The 18,328-nt window shown below is 36.6% G+C and overlaps 1 protein-coding gene across 1 annotated transcript in view; it reads right to left on the bottom strand.

The window, feature by feature from the left end:
• GPC5 (glypican 5) overlaps nt 1-18,328 on the bottom strand; it is a 742,838-nt gene that overhangs the window by 433,453 nt on the left and 291,057 nt on the right. The window lies entirely within an intron of this gene.

The raw sequence follows: 18,328 nt of genomic DNA on the forward strand, positions 1-18,328 counted from the left end.
AAACGTTTTTCAGATAAATCTGGGAGCTAGGAGAAAATCAGCTAACACAGCAGATGTCTTTAAATAGATTGTGTGACCGATAAACTTTTATGGACTGGAACAATGTGAAGGGTATAAAACCTGAGCATCATTTTTAACTGAGGAAGAATTCCCTCACAAAAGATATTGAGGCAAGCAGGCAGCAAAAGGCAGCCTAAAGGAGCTTTAGCATAGCACATCGGGAAAAAACCTAATGTGGAGAGAAGGGGAACATAGGCTTGGGTGAAACTTACACATTTGCATCAGTAGGAATAGTCCAGATTTGAAAAGACAGGGAGAAAAAAAGGACATAACATTGTTCTGCAACCCTGAACTGAATTGAACTTTGTTCCCATCCCCATACCTGCTTGAGCTTTTCTCCTAATGTTTGCACTGTAGAATTAGTTTCTTTTGCCTCTTAAGTTAAAATGAAGCAACCTGCTAAGTATATGTCCTTTTAAAAACATTTTTCTATTATGGTAAACAAAGTCTAGTCTTCACAGCGATAGTATAAGGGGTTCCATTCTACTCCTGCTGGAAGTAGGCAGTAAAATTCAAAGTGTTTTTAATGAATGTCAGCATTAATGAATGTTTAACCAATGTAATACATCTATCCCCTTATCTACAATAATGGATTCTAGTAGCAAAAGACAAGGAAGAAAAACTATACAGTATTAAAAGATAAGACAAGAATAAGTCCAGAGCTAACATATATTATTTACCAGACACAGGCTCCAATCCAAAGCCTAGAGGAATAAACAGGAAACTTTGAGTTGATACTGCTGAGCTTAGCATGGATACCTTAATGACCTCACTAATCTACAATTGCAAAGAAATAATTTCCATTTGATCCCCTGTCCAAAATTTGTTTGGTTTTCTTATTTTTTTTAAGCTCCTAACCAATACCATTCTTTATAAAGGTAGGTTCTTCTTGAAAATATTTATTTACATATACATATCAACTTGGAACTAGAGGATTGTTAAGATAAAAATGCCAGGATGGGAAAATAACTTGATCTGTCAAAACGTTTGTCAAAAACAGATTTATCTTTGAGCTCTATCAGACAATTACATGAGGACATGAAAAACTTAAACTATATACAGACACAGTTGATGTCATTAAGTGACATGTACATCTATATATGCACAGTCTTCATTTTACTAGGAAATTTCTGGTCTCTATAGGCATGTGCATACACCCTAACATTAACTATTTTTTTATTTCTTTCCCTGCCTCTCTTGTACAGTTTCTCTTTTCAGACCCATCTCTCTCTTTCTTTCTTTCTTTCTCTTTTTTTCTTTTTCTTTCTTTCTCTTTCTTTCTTTCTTTCTTTCTTTCTTTCTTTCTTTCTTTCTTTCTTTCTTTCTTTCTTTCTTTCTTTCCTTCTTTCCTTCTTTCCTTCTTTCTTTCTTTCCTTCTTTCCTTCTTTCCTTCTTTCCTTCTTTCCTTCTTTCCTTCTTTCCTTCTTTCTTTTCTTTCTTTCTCTTTGTTTCTTTGTTTCTTTGTTTCTTTCTTTTTCTTTCTTTCTTTTTCTTTCTTTTCTTTCGCATATATTGTCTTCCATTTCTTCCTAGTGTTTTTTCTTCTTGTTTGCCTTGCCCCATTAAATATTTAATAGCATTTACCTCATATTTCCCTTCTTCCCCTCAGATCTTCTGTTGAGTCCTGCCTTGCTTTTTATCTACCTTTCAGTGAGTCTTTTTCTCCTCTATTCATCTTTTACGCTCTTCCAGACTCTGTTCCCTTTTTTTTTCCCCTCCTTCATTCAGTTATTTAGTTATTACTATTCAGCTTTCCATTTATAATATTTATCTTTAGGTCAGACTTTTTTGGGGGGTCATGCAATTCTTCCTACATAGTTGTAAACTGCATGCAGCACACACATATAAGCATCACATGATATTTTTAGGATGGGTTTCTCTGCAAAGCTTTAGTTACACTTTAATTCATTTAAATATGACAGCGATAGATGAGACTAGGCAGAAAAAAATCTGCTTCAGCATATTTGGAAGTTGTAGTGAGGCGATCTATTACTTTAATAAATGATCTATTTCATTCAGTTTCAAGCTTGTTTTGAAACATGTCCCATTGTCATTCTGTTCGTACTCTGCACAATGTAGCACTTCTTGTTGATCTCAAAGACTGTCAATAAGAGATACTGCGCATTCCATAGACCTTCTCTGCCTTTTGTTTTCTGCATAGATACCAATTTGTTAAACACCCTGAATCTTTGACGACTTACTTAGACAACAGTTTGGCTAATGGTCCCGTCTTACTTACTTACAGAACAGTTCGGCTAATGGTCCACGCTTTAATGCACCTTATCAACTGCAAACATCTGCCTAAAAATGGCTGTGCTTTCACGTCTGTCAAGCTCTAGGGGAAATGTGAAGTTAGATGTCATTTTGTTGATCGGGTTTAAAACAAGGACTGAAAGATAAAAGATTCCTGGCTCTAAGCAATAATTCCATGTAAATAATTCATAGTCCAAAAATAATGTGCTATTCAACACTTGGAGGAAGGAGTCTTCTTTCTGCATCTGTTTTATAAGCGTTCCTTTAGAATGATTCCAATTAATATTCAAAGATTAGCAACTTCCTATCTATAAATGAGTTGCTTATTAATATTACATAAGCTGTCCTCCTTTCTTCTGATGAGGCAGAGAACAACATGCTGTAAACAGTATTGACAGGAAAATACAGAGTCTGGAACTGTAGTGAAGCCATTTACCATTCATGAAGTAACTTCCTAATAATAGTTGTCTGCTTATGAAAATCTCAGTATGGTAATAAAGAAAATTCTTATGCTAAGGTTTTAATAGGGCACTGAGATCAAAAAAGAATAGCAATAAGTGACCTAGAACTGAATTCTTTTTCATACAGCTGCATAGAATAAAGTGATCTTTTGAGTTGCACATGCACATGTAAGACGTACTTTTAGTTGGCTGGAAAATTCAGCAGAGTAATATGGCTTTATGACAAGCAATTGCAAAGCTCAGAACAACTGTTTGTAAATACCTTATCTACTGGCTGTAGCTATGAATAAATAACAAAAGGGCATCTTTCCATTAGTGTGCCTTTGAGGAAATAGGGGAACTATTCAAACAGGACAAATTTAAAACACTTAACAATACCCCACCTCATTGGACAAAAGTTAAATAAAGATTGCTTTCCATGATGATCGTACAAGTAAAGAAAGAAAAAAAAAGAAAAAGAAAAAAACCCAACACCCTACATGAATTTGTCTAAAACATGTACAAATCAAACACAATAGCAATAACTGTAAAGCAGTGATGTACTGAATGCAACTTCATAACTACATGCTGATTATTTTGACAAGATCAGCTGTTTAATATCATGCCTGACTGCTCCTTTATGGCTGATGGTTTTCCTTTGTTCAATATGACGAGCCTAAATGAATTTGAATCCAAGTGAATTCAAACCCTGACTCAGACACTATTCTTCACAGGAGTGACCAAAGCCATTTTATAGCCAAAACTCATTTTTTAAATTAAATAAAGAGTGACCAATAATTTACGGGCTCTTAACATAAATTCAAATCTGGTTTATAGATAATAAATGTGATATAACATTGATAATAGAAACTAGTATATTAATATAATTAGAATAATGTTTCTTTGCAAATGAATAAGCAGTCTCTGTTCAGGCAGCATCGTTAAACCATACCGGGATCTAGTATTTTAAAAACTAAAGTTAACCAGCACAGCATTGGGAGGGGAAGGAAAACATGCATTATGGCATCTCCTCTACTTAATAAAATAAACCTCAGTGACTGTTTAATTCCTCTTAGGGAGATGTCTGCTACAGTGCTGTCTTTCAAAAGAAGCACAGAATGAAAACAAATTAATACAGTCTATCCCTGATCTTTTTCTTATATTAAAACATTTCCACAGCAATAGGCAGACAGACAAATGGGAAAACAACATTGTTCTCTAAAGCAGCTCTCATTTTTGCCCAGCTTTTCTTACCTAGGTGACATACATGCTTATAACTGTATAATGTCATCATATCACTTTCTATATTTCCTCTACACAGTGCAAAATGCTGACTGAAAAAATTTAGTGGGAGGTATAAAACAGTCATAATAAACAAGAAACTGGGAAAGACAAAAGAACTACAGGTATACAAAAATCTATGAGGTAGACCTTGTGCAAAATAAATAAGAAAAAGTGTTCTTTCTAGAGTGGTAATTATTACAAAGTTTTCAAACTTACATAAATATTTGTGTTAAGACAGTAGACTCCCGAACAATGAAACAGATGCACAGAGAAAAAACTTGTGTTTAAATTGTTCATATTATAATTTACTGAAGAGCACTGTTAGCTTCTAAAACATCCAGAAGCATTCTTGACAGTAGTTATAGATATAGGACATGGCTTAGCCAAGAAAATTAAGTCCTCAACCACAAATCTCTTACCAAAATCCATACCCCTGTATCCTTCCTTCTCCCCCATGATCCAGCAATGTGTGCTCACAGCCCAGAAAGCCAACTGTATCCTGGGCTGCATTAAGAGAACTGTGGCTAGGAGGTCAAGAAAGATGACTCTCTCCCTCCACTCTGCTCTCATGAGACCCCACCTGGAGTACTGTGTTCAGCTCTGGGGTCCCCCACATAAGAAGGACATAGACCTGCTTGAGTGGGTTCAGAGGAGGCCATGAAGATGATCAGGGGGCTGGAGCACCTCCCCTATCAGGACAGGCTGAGAGAGTTGGAGTTGTTCAGCCTGGAGAAGTGAAGGGTCTGAGGAGACATTTATAATAGCCTTCCAGTACTTAAACGGGGCCTCCAGGAAAGATGGGAAGGGACTCTTTATCAGGAAGTGTAGTGACAGGATGAGGGGTAAGGGTTTTAAACTGAAAGAGGGTAGATTTAGATTAGGTATAAGGAAAAAAGTCTTTACTGTAGGGTGGTGAGACACTGGAACAAGTTGCCCAGAGAAGCTGTGGATGCAACCTCCCTGGAAGTGTTCAAGGCCAGGTTGGATGGGGCTTTGAGGAACCTGATCTAGTGGAAGGTGTCCCTGCCCATGGCAGGGGGGTTGCAATTCAACTATCCAATGACTGTCGACTGTCCCTTCCAACCCAAACCATTCCATGATTCTATGATTCTATGAAATTGCATCAAATTGAATATCTGATGAGAAGTCTTCTAGGAGCTCGGAAGGATCTTATTGTTTGAGTATAAAAGGTATTTATTTCCTAAAATTTAAAAAAATCTTCAAAATGTGAGTCAAGTGTTGCCTATGTTTCTGCTACCTTGAGTATGAATGGAGATGTGAACATAGATGCCTCTAGTGCACAAGCAACCTTGCAAGGAACACTCTGCTCAGTGCTACTCAATGAACTTTAGAATAAATGGAGAAGTAGATGTGAGAGCTCCAATTTCCTTCCAGTGGAGTAAACTTCTGTACAATATCTTGTGCACAGGGAAGAAAAACTGCCATCCTCACTGAAGCAATACCAGTAGAGATAGGCAGTTGCAAATCTAGAACTTTATATTAATTTCTGAACACCTGAAGCACCAGTAGCCATGACCATGTCCTGTGTAGCAGAAGAACCACACTAATGTGTGCCAATCACGAGGCAGAGGGTGACAAGTACTAATAAATTCATTCCTGATGAGCTTGAAATTCAGGTTCTGCAAGGGTTTGCTCTATTTCAAAGCTCTGGTCACAAGAATTTATTTCACTTACCCTACAAGTGATTCTTTCAGAGTGAGAGAGATACTACTTACCCGTAATTGCCCTTCCTCACCCTCATGCAATAAAAGCAGATCGTTGTGATTTTGTATATTCAGTATAATGCTATTATATCTATATTATATCTGTAACAATTCAATATAGTAGGATTATATTGAATATATAATAGGCAAGGATATTGGATGTGTTTTTTTAAAACTAGAAAACTTGGGTTTAGCATGCTAGAAGGAACTCCACTGCTTAAGATAAAAGGAACTCAGTTTGTTTGTTAGTTGATAGCTGATTCATAAGCTGGTTCAGATACACATACACACGAGACTAACATTTTTTGAAAAGGAGTACTTTAAAGTAAGCCAACTGCTTCCTCAAGGGTAAGATATATTTGTTCCATAAACATATATTCCCCTAAAATTCTGGCCAAACTTTACTCTGAGTAAGGGTCTCATTTTAATTATTTCATGAAAGCTATGTGCCCCAAAATGCTTTTGGTTGTATGGAAAAAAACAAATCTTTTTTTTTTTTTTTCTATTGGTACCACATATTATCTTGGGGCCATGTGGAAAACATAATTTTTCAGGTAGTTTCTGCTGATTTTTTTTTTTTTAAATGATCACTTTGATTAAGAAATTCAACTTGGGGATTTAAATCATTGTCCTTTTGGAGATCTGTAATGTACAAAGTCTGCTGTAGAAATGAGTTACAGAAAATTGAGGGGTTACTGAAAAAAATATTTCTCAGGGAAAAACATTCTCATGGAAGAAAAATTTCTTATTGAGGAATTTTGCAGTGAATCTTTTGGAGATATTTTCTTTTTAAAACATAGTAAATGTTTGGAACATCGGTACTAACCAGTTGTGTGAGGGCTTGTATTTTTTACACATACCTAAAATAACATGAAAGGGTACTGCATCGTGCATCAATTCTAGCAATGCATTTTCAAAATAACAATTTTTCATTCAAATGCTGATGTTCCAATAAAAGGTTATAAATTCTACCATCTGACAGTGGCTGTTGAAGGAAATTCAGTAAAATGGAGCATACAGAGGTTATTGTGCTTCACAAATCTTACTGAGCTAAATGATTTAAAAATAAAGGAAAAACCCTTTAAATATTTGCATTTTTGGAAAGCAAGTAGTAAAGTATTTCCTGCTTGACTTTCTGATAGTTTAAGGTAGTAATACTTTTTCTCATTCTTTCTTTCCTCCCCCTCCTTTCTGAGGGAATTAATAGGACTTTTAAATACTTAAAATACTTCTATTAATTCACATATCTTTTTCTGGATCATGCATTACCCACAACCGCTCCTTTCCAGTATCCTATAAATATTCTGCTATGACATCCTCTCTTAAAGCCCCTTGCAGAAGATTACTCCCTGAATCCCCTCTAATAAAGCATTATGCCATGTTTAGCACCATCATGACACAAAATACTATTCATTTTTCCACAAGGTGAAAAAAAATAAATTCTGTCCTTTTCTTCTTCACTTTCATCTTTCTTAATTCTAATGTGAAAAATTGCAAAAGCAATAATAACACTGGTAACTTTACAAATTTACCATACCAGTGCAGAAAAGGAGCTATTCAGTAAAAAATATACAGCTGCCTGAGGAAAGCTAAGCAAAAAATCTGTCTTCTGAGCTGCCAGGAGTTTGGAAATCAGACATGCTTTTCACTCAGTAGAAGGAATAGATAGTTTTGTTTACCTGAACAGCAGTTTCCTAAAGTGTTTCAAAAACCTAAAAGGTATGGTCTTGCTCATCAGTTGTGTTCAGGAGCACAGCTAGGTGACAGAATAATTGCTGCAACATGGGATTCATTTGTGCCCTTGTAGAGCAAAGGAACATCTGGTGTATATTTCTGTCACTTCCTCTTTTAACACCACAATGAGCTGTGTCATCAATATCACACATGCTTGTTCCTATGTTACAACTTCGTTTCTCCCCTATATGGTTTCTATATCCCATAAGCTATATAAAGTTATTTGGATGCCTAAGACAGCAACTCATGTATAATGCTGTTATTGCTACTGGGATTCATCTATATTTGAACATAACATATTGACTATGACAAATAAAGCATTTTTTTTAATTACAATTACAACTGAGAATACAAAATGAATGTGAAATTGAAAATCTTAAGAGGAAAAAGCAAACAAGTATTCTTTCATGCATACCTTCATTTCACTAGCCAATAAATAAGGAATTATCTTTGCATCTATTTGCACAAAGATCTCATCATGAAATACTCCCAGCACAGGTCAAAAAATTCTTAGGTTCTTATCAGTTTGCACTGGGCAGACCCCTACTGATTTTAATGGAAGTTTTATTGACTGAGAATTAAGAAAGGCCTTCACATGACAAGACTTCAGCTTTACATGACTACACTTCTGGATAAAGGCTGGGTGTAGAAGTAGGTCTAAAGGATATTAATGATGCTGATAATGCCGTAATTTCTGTGGTTTAGTGCTTTAACATGATAGAGACATAAATCATTGTTATTTAAAACAAGGAAAAAGAGCTTTGAAGAGGCAGTTAGGGATGCTAGTATATATATGTGTCTATATACTTATACACATATATGTACATACGTATGTATAAAAAAACCCATTTTATTGTTAAAGCAGATAGAAGGAATGAAGTGTGATGAGCTTAAATCTGAAATTACAGGATTGTTTTCTAGCCTTAAAGCCAGTCCTAGTTTGTGGATATGCTTTGAACTAATTTGATTTGAGAATGTGTGCATCCTGAAGGAAGCTATACTCTGTTTCTTTCCTCTCTTCCCCAAAATACTTCTGTGTGTAAGGTGGTAAACCTTACCTGTTAAGAACCTATTTGTCATTATCTTTTCAGTCATTCCAGATAAACCCAACAGACAGTTCAAGGATAGTGGGTCCTGAGTACTAGACAGCAGCTATTTTCTTTTAAGAGCCCTAAGATTCCACTAGGATAAAGATAAGAGAAACACAATCCAGTTTCTGACAAAGGAGAAAAGGCAACAGTAATAACTACACTTTCACTGTATGCTTTTTGCTCATTTCTGTGCAGAGAAAGAAAGACAAGAAGTCACAAAGTCCATACAATTGCACAAGGTGATTCCTGAAGCTTTGGTAAGGCCATGCATTTCAGAATTCCAGTTAAAAGAAGCTATTAACATTCAGCTACAAAAGAATTAGTAGTATCATTAAATGAAATGGCTTCTCAACGTTTTCTTTCTTAACTGGTCAAAGGATACTGAATTTCAGTTTTCCAAGCTTTTTGATGTGAGCATTTGTGAAAATCTCATTAGCTGCATTAATGTACAAGAAGGAGAAAACATTAGTGAATTCTGTTCTGTTCCTCCCTGCTTGAGATCCAAGAGCATACTCTTAAAGCATCCTATAAATTTTTAAATTTTGTCTGAGAGGTAACAAAACAGGTAAAACTTGTGCCCTTTTTCTCAAAAACTGCAGTTTCTCCCTTGAAAGTTACAGCCTTTAATCAAATCAAACTAAAAATCCTATAGTTTTCATTATTTTAGGTTTTTAATTTTAAAACATACACTGAAATTACTCATCAGTCACCAAGATTTTTTTCAAGATGTGTATGATACACTAATTGTGCTTTCTTTTCATAGCGCACTGCAGGAAAACTAATTTTGGATGCTTGACTGTATTTTTTGTTCCTCGAACAAGAAAGGCCTAAGAGCACAGCAGAAATGATCCATTTAAATCCCAGGGAGGGGAATTTCATTTGATTTGAAACTGACATTTTGTGGCCATTTGTAAGCTGTATGACTAAAGATCTTAAGTGCTCTCAGTAGGCAAAGAGAAAATGTATATGCATTCCCTGAAACAGCTAAAAGATTTTCTATATCCTAAAAATAAATTATTAACACAATATAATGCAGAAAATAACTTTCTTAAATAGTAACATATAATGAAGCCAGAGTAGTCTACAGTATTTTGACTTTAAGTTTAATATAGACCTATGAGGACAGTAATTACCTCTATGTATTTGGTGGAATAGGAGAAACTAGTCTATAACACCTTGTCTAAATCCGACAGAAAGAAGACATGAGTCAGCAATGAGAAGCTTCTCCTCACATTCTCCTCTGGGATGCTTGTCCACATGTACTCTTATATGGGACTAAATAATCTGCTTATCCTATTATTATGAAAAGAAATTCTCTCTAAACACTGCAAGTAAATCCAACAGTGAGATAATACAAAATATTCTGGATTTTGTTTTTAATTTTTAGCTTTTTTCCTCTTAAAGAAGCATAATAAATAAGTAAAATATATTATTCTAAAACAATAATAAGGTTGTAGAGTATGAAGTTTAAATGGTTCGTACAATTTTTTTACTGAATATAACATTTATTCACAAAGTCATAATAGGTCATGCATGTCAGATCATGTAATATGCTATGCCATATGTATGCATGAATTTAGGACACAAACATCTGCAGTACAGTGTCTCACCTGAGAAATGCTTTAACACACAGTGGTATTATAGGTTGAACTACTGGAGAGACAGACAGAAATCTCTAAAACCAACACCTTTTTCAACTCAGACCAGTCAAACCCTTGTCTTATAATGAATTCTACTGCTTTTGAGCTATTAAATTTTTTGTTTGTTTCTTCTGATATTTTCAGTGAAGAAAACAGCAATGGCTAGAATAGAATCATAGAAACTTAGAATGGTTTCTATTGGAAGGGACCTTTAAAGATCATTTAGTCCAACCCCCCCAGACACGGGCAGGGACACCTTCCACTAGATCAGGTTGCTAAAAGCCCCATCCAACCCAACCTGGAACACTTCCAGGGACTGGGAATCCACGACTTCTCTGGGCAACCTGTTTCAGTCTCTGACCACCTCCTTGTAAAAAATATCTTCCTTATATCAAATCTAAATCTATCCTCTTTAAAACCATTACTCCCTGTCGTGTCACTACAGGCCTTAGTAAAAAGTCTTTCTCTGTCTTTCTTATAAGCCCCCTTTAAGAATTGAAAGGCTGCAACAAGGTCTCCCTGGAGCCTTTTCTTCTTCAGGCTGAACAACCCCAACTCTCTCAGCCTGTCCTCATAGGAGAGATGTTCCAACCATGACAAGATAGGAAAACAAAAGACAAATCTGCTTCTATGATTAACGCATAGATCTGTGGAATTTTTTAGAATGCAACTGGTGAGTTAAGGATAAAACAGGATCCTGAATTTAGATTAAACCTGGTCAAAATATAAAGCTTCTCCTCAGGAAGTTCCTGTATTTTGCTATCTCTTTTGTTATCAACAGTGGAGAAAAAATAAAGAGGACTTTGCAAACAAAAAATGAAAACTTACAATGTTCAACTTGTGTAAGGGCAACTTCTAAATGTTTCCTTTTTTTTTTTTTTTTAATTCACTTTAAATATTTTTGGACATATTTGTTGCATTTAAGCTAGACCAATGGCTATGAAGTCTCCTTTGGTGCCTAACCATTCCAGACAACATTGTCCCAAGTAGGATACAAAAGTATTACAGGAGTCAGTGTTGAATACCTTCTTAAAGTTGAGGTAAATGACATCCACTTCTCTCTCCTTGTGTGAAAACACAGTCATTTTTACACAGAAGGAGATCAAGTTGGTAAGGTATGATTTACTCTTGGTAAGATGACTTTTGTGATTTTCCCAGGGAAGTTGATAAGTCTGTAGCTCCTTGGATTGACCTTTTGGCTTTTCTTTTTTCCAGTCACTGGGTACCTGCCCAAATCTCCATGACATTTCAAAGATGATAGAGAGCAGCATTGCAAGGACATCAGTCAACTTTCTCAACACTCTTGGTTGCAGCCTATAGGGTCCCAAGGATGTGTATGGGTAAATTTCTCCTTTGCAGCTGTCCCTGTTTCCACACCTGATATGCTGCCTTTCTGCACTGGAGCTCTCATGAGTTCCCAGTTTGGCCAGGCCAGTCTCCTGATGTGTCTACTTGTTTTCCTGAGTATCATGATGAACTGGATTTGTGCTAGAAAGATTGTGTCATTAAAAACCTTTTCTGTTTCCAGACCTCCTTTGACCTTGAGAACTGCCTCCCATGGGATCTCACCTAACAGGTTCCTGAATAAATGGAAGTCTGTTCAACCAAAATTCAAGGTTTGTACTCTGCTACTCTCTTTCTTTACTCCCTTCAGGATCCTGAACTCCACAATTTCATGGTGACTGCAGCCAAAGCTACTGCTGACTGCCATATTCCTAGGAAGTTCTTGTTACTGAATATCATTTCAGCTGTGAGTCATCCCCTAGCTGGTCCATTTGGTACCTGTACCAAGAAGCTATCCCTGACACCCTCTGGAAGTCTTGTTTAGATTTTCCTGCGTTGCCCATCCAGCAGCTGTAAGGGAGTTTAAACTGTCCTGTAAGAGCCTGAGTCTGTGATACTGAGACTTGCTCTAGTTATTTAAAGAAGAATTTCCTGGCTTCCTGACTCTGATCAGGTGATCTGGAACAACTTCCCACCACGATGTCATGTTCACTAACCTCTAATTCCAGGTTACCACAAGTGCTCAATCAGTCTGTTTTTTGCTATATATTAGAGCTACATATCTTCAAGCTGCTCCTTAACATAAAAAGCAACCTCTCCACGTATTCCCTGCTTGTCCTTCTTGAAGAGCCTGTATCAATGCATCTCAGCACTCAAGTTATCTCAGTTACTGCAGCATCAATAATGTCACAGTTTGGCATCTGCACGTGGAAGCTTTGGTTTTTTCTGCTTGCTTCCAAGGCTGAATGCATTTGTGTATATTTCAGGAGGGCTTTCTTTTCCCCTGTTTTTTTGTTCCTGGAGCATCTGTTGTTCTTGTCACATTGCACCCTTTGGTCTCCACCCCTGTCCACTGCTTCCACACTTAACTGGGTTGTAATTTCCCCCCACCACTGGGCATAGCTTAAAGCTCTCCTCACCAGGTTTGTCAGCCTGTTGGCAAAGATGCTTTTGCTCTGCTTTTCCAGGTGAGTCACACCTTTACCCAGCAGTCCTTGAATTTAGACCACTTTTACTGTGGCCTTGTTAAAAAACAGAATGAAAACATGGTATATGAGGCAGAAAGAATTCCTGAGAAATCATAAATCAAACTCTCTCTTATGTACAGAAGCAGAAAAAATACATTCACAAAACTAATAGTAATCTAGCTATTGAAGTAAATGAAACTGAAAAAAATGGACAAAGTTGAAAATTACAAAACACTAAAAAATATACAGGCCAACAAACAGGATTTTACCAACTACAACAGTTTTTGATAAATCTCTAGCCCAAGTAAATGGGAACTTTTATTTTGGTAATATATTGCGTCTTAAAAATGAACTCAGTTTTTATTGATTTTGAAAGTAACACTTGCAAGTATGAAGGTAATAGCTTTTTGATTGATTCAGTCAGGATGAGTTAGGCTTTGTGAATAAATAGGGAATTAATCAGTAAGGGTTGATTTAGGACCTCTTTCATAATATGGATTTCCATTTTTTTGTGTCATTGTTCTGTTGTTAAAGACCTGATGGACTGTTTGCACTGAGGTGAATGATTAAATGACTAACTGGGAGTGACTGAAAAGTGAGGCCATCTCACAAGAATTAAAGCCTTCCTGAAATTAAATGCAACAATCAAACTTAATCTAAGAAAGTCTGCAGGAACCTATATTGTAAACAAGCAGAAATGGAAACATTTTCCATTCCAGGCAAAACAGCTCAGAAAACAGACAGAACTATTTCAGAAATCAACCTTTAGAGAGAGAAAGAATGGTTTAGGGGGCAATATATAAAGACATGTATTGCGGTATTTGTAACAGGCATTCTAGCAAGTGACATACTCCCAGTGTACATAGTACTGGTTTGACAAGAATCGCCATATAGAGTTGTCAGCCAGCCCTACAGGCCTTGGAGTTTCTTTTTTTTCCCCAATGACATAAATGCTGTCTTGGCAAATATTGTTAGGCTTGCTAAGTAAAGCTGTGGTTGAAAAAGAGGTTATTGGATACTGAACTGAACAAGGAGCCAAAGAGTTTTTTCTCAGCCTTCTCTGATTAAAAACAATTATTCAGGAGAAGTTGAACTATGGAAAGTGAATACCAGTTTTGTACCAAAGTTCCTGAAAACAAATTTGCTTTTATGCTATTGGACTGGCACTATTACAGGACAGCAGCACATATAAAACTCCTAATAATGCTGATTTCTTTTCCCTTAGGGAAAAGACATAAGAGGCCCCTGCTATCTGCTGCCTTCAAGCAGAGGACAATTCCACCACAGCTATATATCTCTAGCCACCGAAGCAGATTGTATAGTATATATGAGTGGGTATCTAGAAATAATATTTTTATGTATGTATGTAAGTGTATATACATATATATACATAACTTGGCAAAAAGAAGTAACTTGATAAGAAGTCAACCTTTACAGAAACAAACATTAACTAGAATTTTTCTATGCTTGTATATGCAACCATATATTTATTCCCATAAGTATCTGTGAGACAAACAGTGTAAATGAAACCATGGAATAGATTTGTGTCATAAGCCTTTGTTAATAATAGCAGATATTGGAAAAATTCCACTTTCAAATTGCTATTTTGTCTGTTTCCTGGAGTTGACTCAACTGCTGATGAACAGCTAGTCCCTTTTAGAAATTAGTCTTGTTTAAGACAACATAGTTTAAGAAAAACAGTAAACAGTATCAGAGCTTCAAGATCTTGAGCTGTGATACTGTGACATCAGAGCATCTGAACAGAAAACTTGATCCTGGCAAACAGCCTACATCACACAGAGAAAACAACCAAAGTGTCTATATTTTAATGGAGATCAGACACAGGGTAAAATAAGAAAGACAGATGAGAATAATTATTCAGTTGTTGTGATGAATTCAGCATGTCCTTGGGGTGGCAGGGTGGGAGTAGTGTTTGTTTTGCTTTTCCAGATTGCTCTATAGTTTCTACGAGTTTTGTTTACTTCATTCTATTAAAAAGGTCATGGTTATGCAGCTGGGAGGAAGTCAACTTGTTTATGTTGGCTGCTGCCTTCCAGGTCAGCTGGATGTTTAATAGAACAATCTAATGAAACAAGATAGATATACAGTCAGATTCATAAACAAGTACAATGAAACATTTGCATGAGACTTTTCTGGAAGACTGATTGCTGTTTCCCATGTTTCAAAGAGGGAAAAGTCATAAATAGCACTCTCACCAATGTACCATGAGAAAACTACAGGAAGAGATGGAATGAACCATGTGCACCCTGAAAGAACATATTTCTGTAGGCAATCACACATGCAAAGATGAAAACGTTTCCTTTTCCCCTTGAACAAGTCAGATAGTTGCCAAATTTATCATCATTTGTCTTTGGCACTGCAGCTGACCTATTTAGAAGAGGTTCTGGGTTAAAACAAGAGAATCATATGCAGATGCTTATGAAAGAAAAGGAAGAGATCTTTAGGTAGCATTAAAGACAGTATTAATGATTACAAAACACTAAGATAAATGGTAGAATGTTCTTTGTTTCTAAACGCACTGGAATACAGGTGTATACCCAACAATAAAATTATTGTAACTGCTTTCCCCCAAAGGACGAGAAAAATATGAAGATCATGGTTTGCTTTATTTCACTCTGTCAGCATATTTTACAAATCTTGTTTCAGTCAGCTAAGCTAGTTAGAAAAAAATATGTATAGACTGCATGGCAATATAAAAATTATAGAGAGCTCATGAGTGATGCAGAGGAGTCAGTTAAGGGTTCAACAGGTTTCCTGCCAAGTAGCTGCAGATCTCTGCTATTCTGTTAAACTATGTCATTAAGACAGCTGAGAAACCAAAGTCTAGGAGATCTGCCAAACTCTAGATCAAAGACTATTGCTGGTAAACTGTCAAGTATGCTGTTTGGACAGGTGTCCTTCTTCCCACCTCTCAATATTCTGTCACCTGTGTTCCCTGTGACTTTATGCTGTGCAGCACTCCATAGAAGGTAGGCTGTACTGGGAACATCCTGGTGTTATCCTTGCAGGCTGCTCTGCAAACTGCCACTGATGACGATATTTTGGTTAACTTAGATACTGCCTCATATGCAACAAATGCAAAACAAACCCTACATTTTGGGTGCTTTCAGATGTATTACCAAAAAAGCATAAAAACCAGTGCTATAAATAATAGGAAAATGGCATGAGAAGAATCAAATTCCCTTCTTTTGCTGAAGCAGATGTACATTTTATGTAAATCTGGGAGCACGAAGCATTAAATCAATGATTTTTCAGATTGAATACTTTTAAAGATCTTTTAATAGTAGCTTCACTATCTTACTTATTTTCTACTGTTCATTTTATTCTAATTTTTTCTTGCTAGATACAAGCAATAGAATACAGCAATAGACTGTTCTCTGTGACCACTGTAATAAAGGTCTTTTTAAGATAACAATTTAATTTTATCTGGATATTTCTAGGAGAGAACTGTGCTATAAACACTTGGGCATGCATTTTTTTCCCCTGTTCATGTCGGATAGCATATTGCAGAAACAATTGTTTTACTAAACACTTCTTGAGGACACTTCTCAGTATTTTCTATTACTAATGCACTGGAAATTGGACACCTTTTTTTTTTCTTTTTTTCTTTCTTCTTGGAGAGACAGGATTGCAATGGGTAAGAGTGCAATGGAGAGGTAGAGCTGCAATTGTTATGAACAGTTAATAGTTTTGGAGTTTGAAGATTTACCTAGATATTTTCCTCTTTGAAGGTGCAATATCTATATTCACCATTTCCAAAATATTTTTATATACCTTTCAAATGAGTTACATTTAGTATTCAAGTACGTGTTATTTACTGTCTATGTGTATGCATTTTCAATTATACAGTACAATTAAACATGCTGCCAAGACATGACTGTATGAACCCATGAACCCACAGCAACCAATAACCTGCTCCAAAACATGTGCAAAAGTTACAGTCAAAAAAAAAAAAAAAAAAGAAATCTAAGAAAATTAATAATAAAATACTATTATTTTTGGTGAGAAGATTTTACACTTAAACAGAAAGACTTTGTTATAACAACAGGGGAACCACACTATCAGAAGACTGTAAAAACAATGACAATTGAGGAGGTTGAAAACTGACTGAACAGCCAGACACAAAGGGTAAGGATCAGTGGCACAAAGTCTAGTCGGAGGCCAATAACTACTGGTGTACCCCAAGGATCAATACTGGATCCAATCCTGCTTAACATCTTCATTAATGATTTAGATGATAGGACAGTGTGTACCCTCAGCATGTTTGCTGCTGACACAAAATTGGGAGGAGTGACTGATACACCTGAGGGTCGTGCTGCCATCCAGAAAGACCTCGATAGGCTGGAGAAATTGGCTGGCAGGAACCTTTGCAAAGGGAAGTGCAAAGTCCTGCACCTGGGGAGGAACAACCTCTGGCACCAGTATGTGCTGGCGGCTGACAGCTGGAAAATAGTTTGGCAGAGAAGGACCTCGGAGTCCTGGTGGACAAGTTGAACATGAGCCAGCAATGTGCCCCTGTCGCAAAGACCACCAACAGTCTCCTGGACTGCTTTAGGACAACTGTTGCCAGCAGTTCAAGAGAGGTGATCCTTCCCCTCTATTCAACACAGGTGAGGCGCCATCAGGAGTACTGGGTCCAGTTCTGGTCACCACAGAACAAAAGAGAGAGGAAGCTACTGGAGAGAATCCAGCAAAGGGTCACTGAGGTAATTAAGTGACTGGACCATTTTTCATATAAGGAGAGACTAAGAGAGCTGAGACTGTTTAGCCTAGAGAAGACTCAGGGGATCTTACAAATGTGTACAAATATCTGAAGGGAGGGTGTAAAGAATAGGGAGCCAGGCTCTTTTTGACAGTGCCCAGTGACAGGACCAGAAGTGATGGGCACAAACTGAAGCACAGGAGGTTCCCTCTGACCATCAGGAAACCCTTTTTCACTGTGAAGGTGTCTGAGCACTGGCACAAGTTGCCTGAAGAGGTTGTGGAGTCTCTATCTTGGAGGTATTCCAAAGTTGTTTGGACATGGTCCTGGGCAACTTGCTCTGGGTATACCTGCTTGAGTAGGGGGGTTGGGCCATATGATCTCCAGAGGTCCCTTCCAACATCAGCCACTCTATGATTCTGTGACAATTTGTCTTAAGGCTCCAATGTTTTTAGTCTGAGTTCCACTTGGATTGTGCATGTTGTTGTGCTGTTGCAATACAGTTTGAAGAATGGTTGTGGTATGTAAAAGCAGATTTTTAGCTGTTGATTTGTAGTTTTCCTTTCTCATAACTCTTCTCAGTTCAGTCTAATACTATCTCATTACTGTGTACATGTCCACCTTAAATATATACCAGGGGAGGAAAATCAAGGTTTAACTGTTTTCTAGTCAAAATTGTCATGACTTCCTTTACTTTTATGTTAATGGAGTAACTGTTTTCCAAATTATAATACCATCCATTCCAAAAAAAAGCCATAACAGAAATTCAAACTGCAGAAAGACATAATTCACAATCCAAAGAGATTTAATAAGAAAAACAGTATCTCAGAACAATAAACAAACCAAAAAAAGGAGAAAGAAGTGTTAATATAAATCATTATTGAGTAAACACCAAATACATTTAAGCT

This window comes from Strix aluco, chromosome 2 (assembly GCF_031877795.1).
Source record: "Strix aluco isolate bStrAlu1 chromosome 2, bStrAlu1.hap1, whole genome shotgun sequence".
NCBI classification, from domain to species: domain Eukaryota; kingdom Metazoa; phylum Chordata; class Aves; order Strigiformes; family Strigidae; genus Strix; species Strix aluco.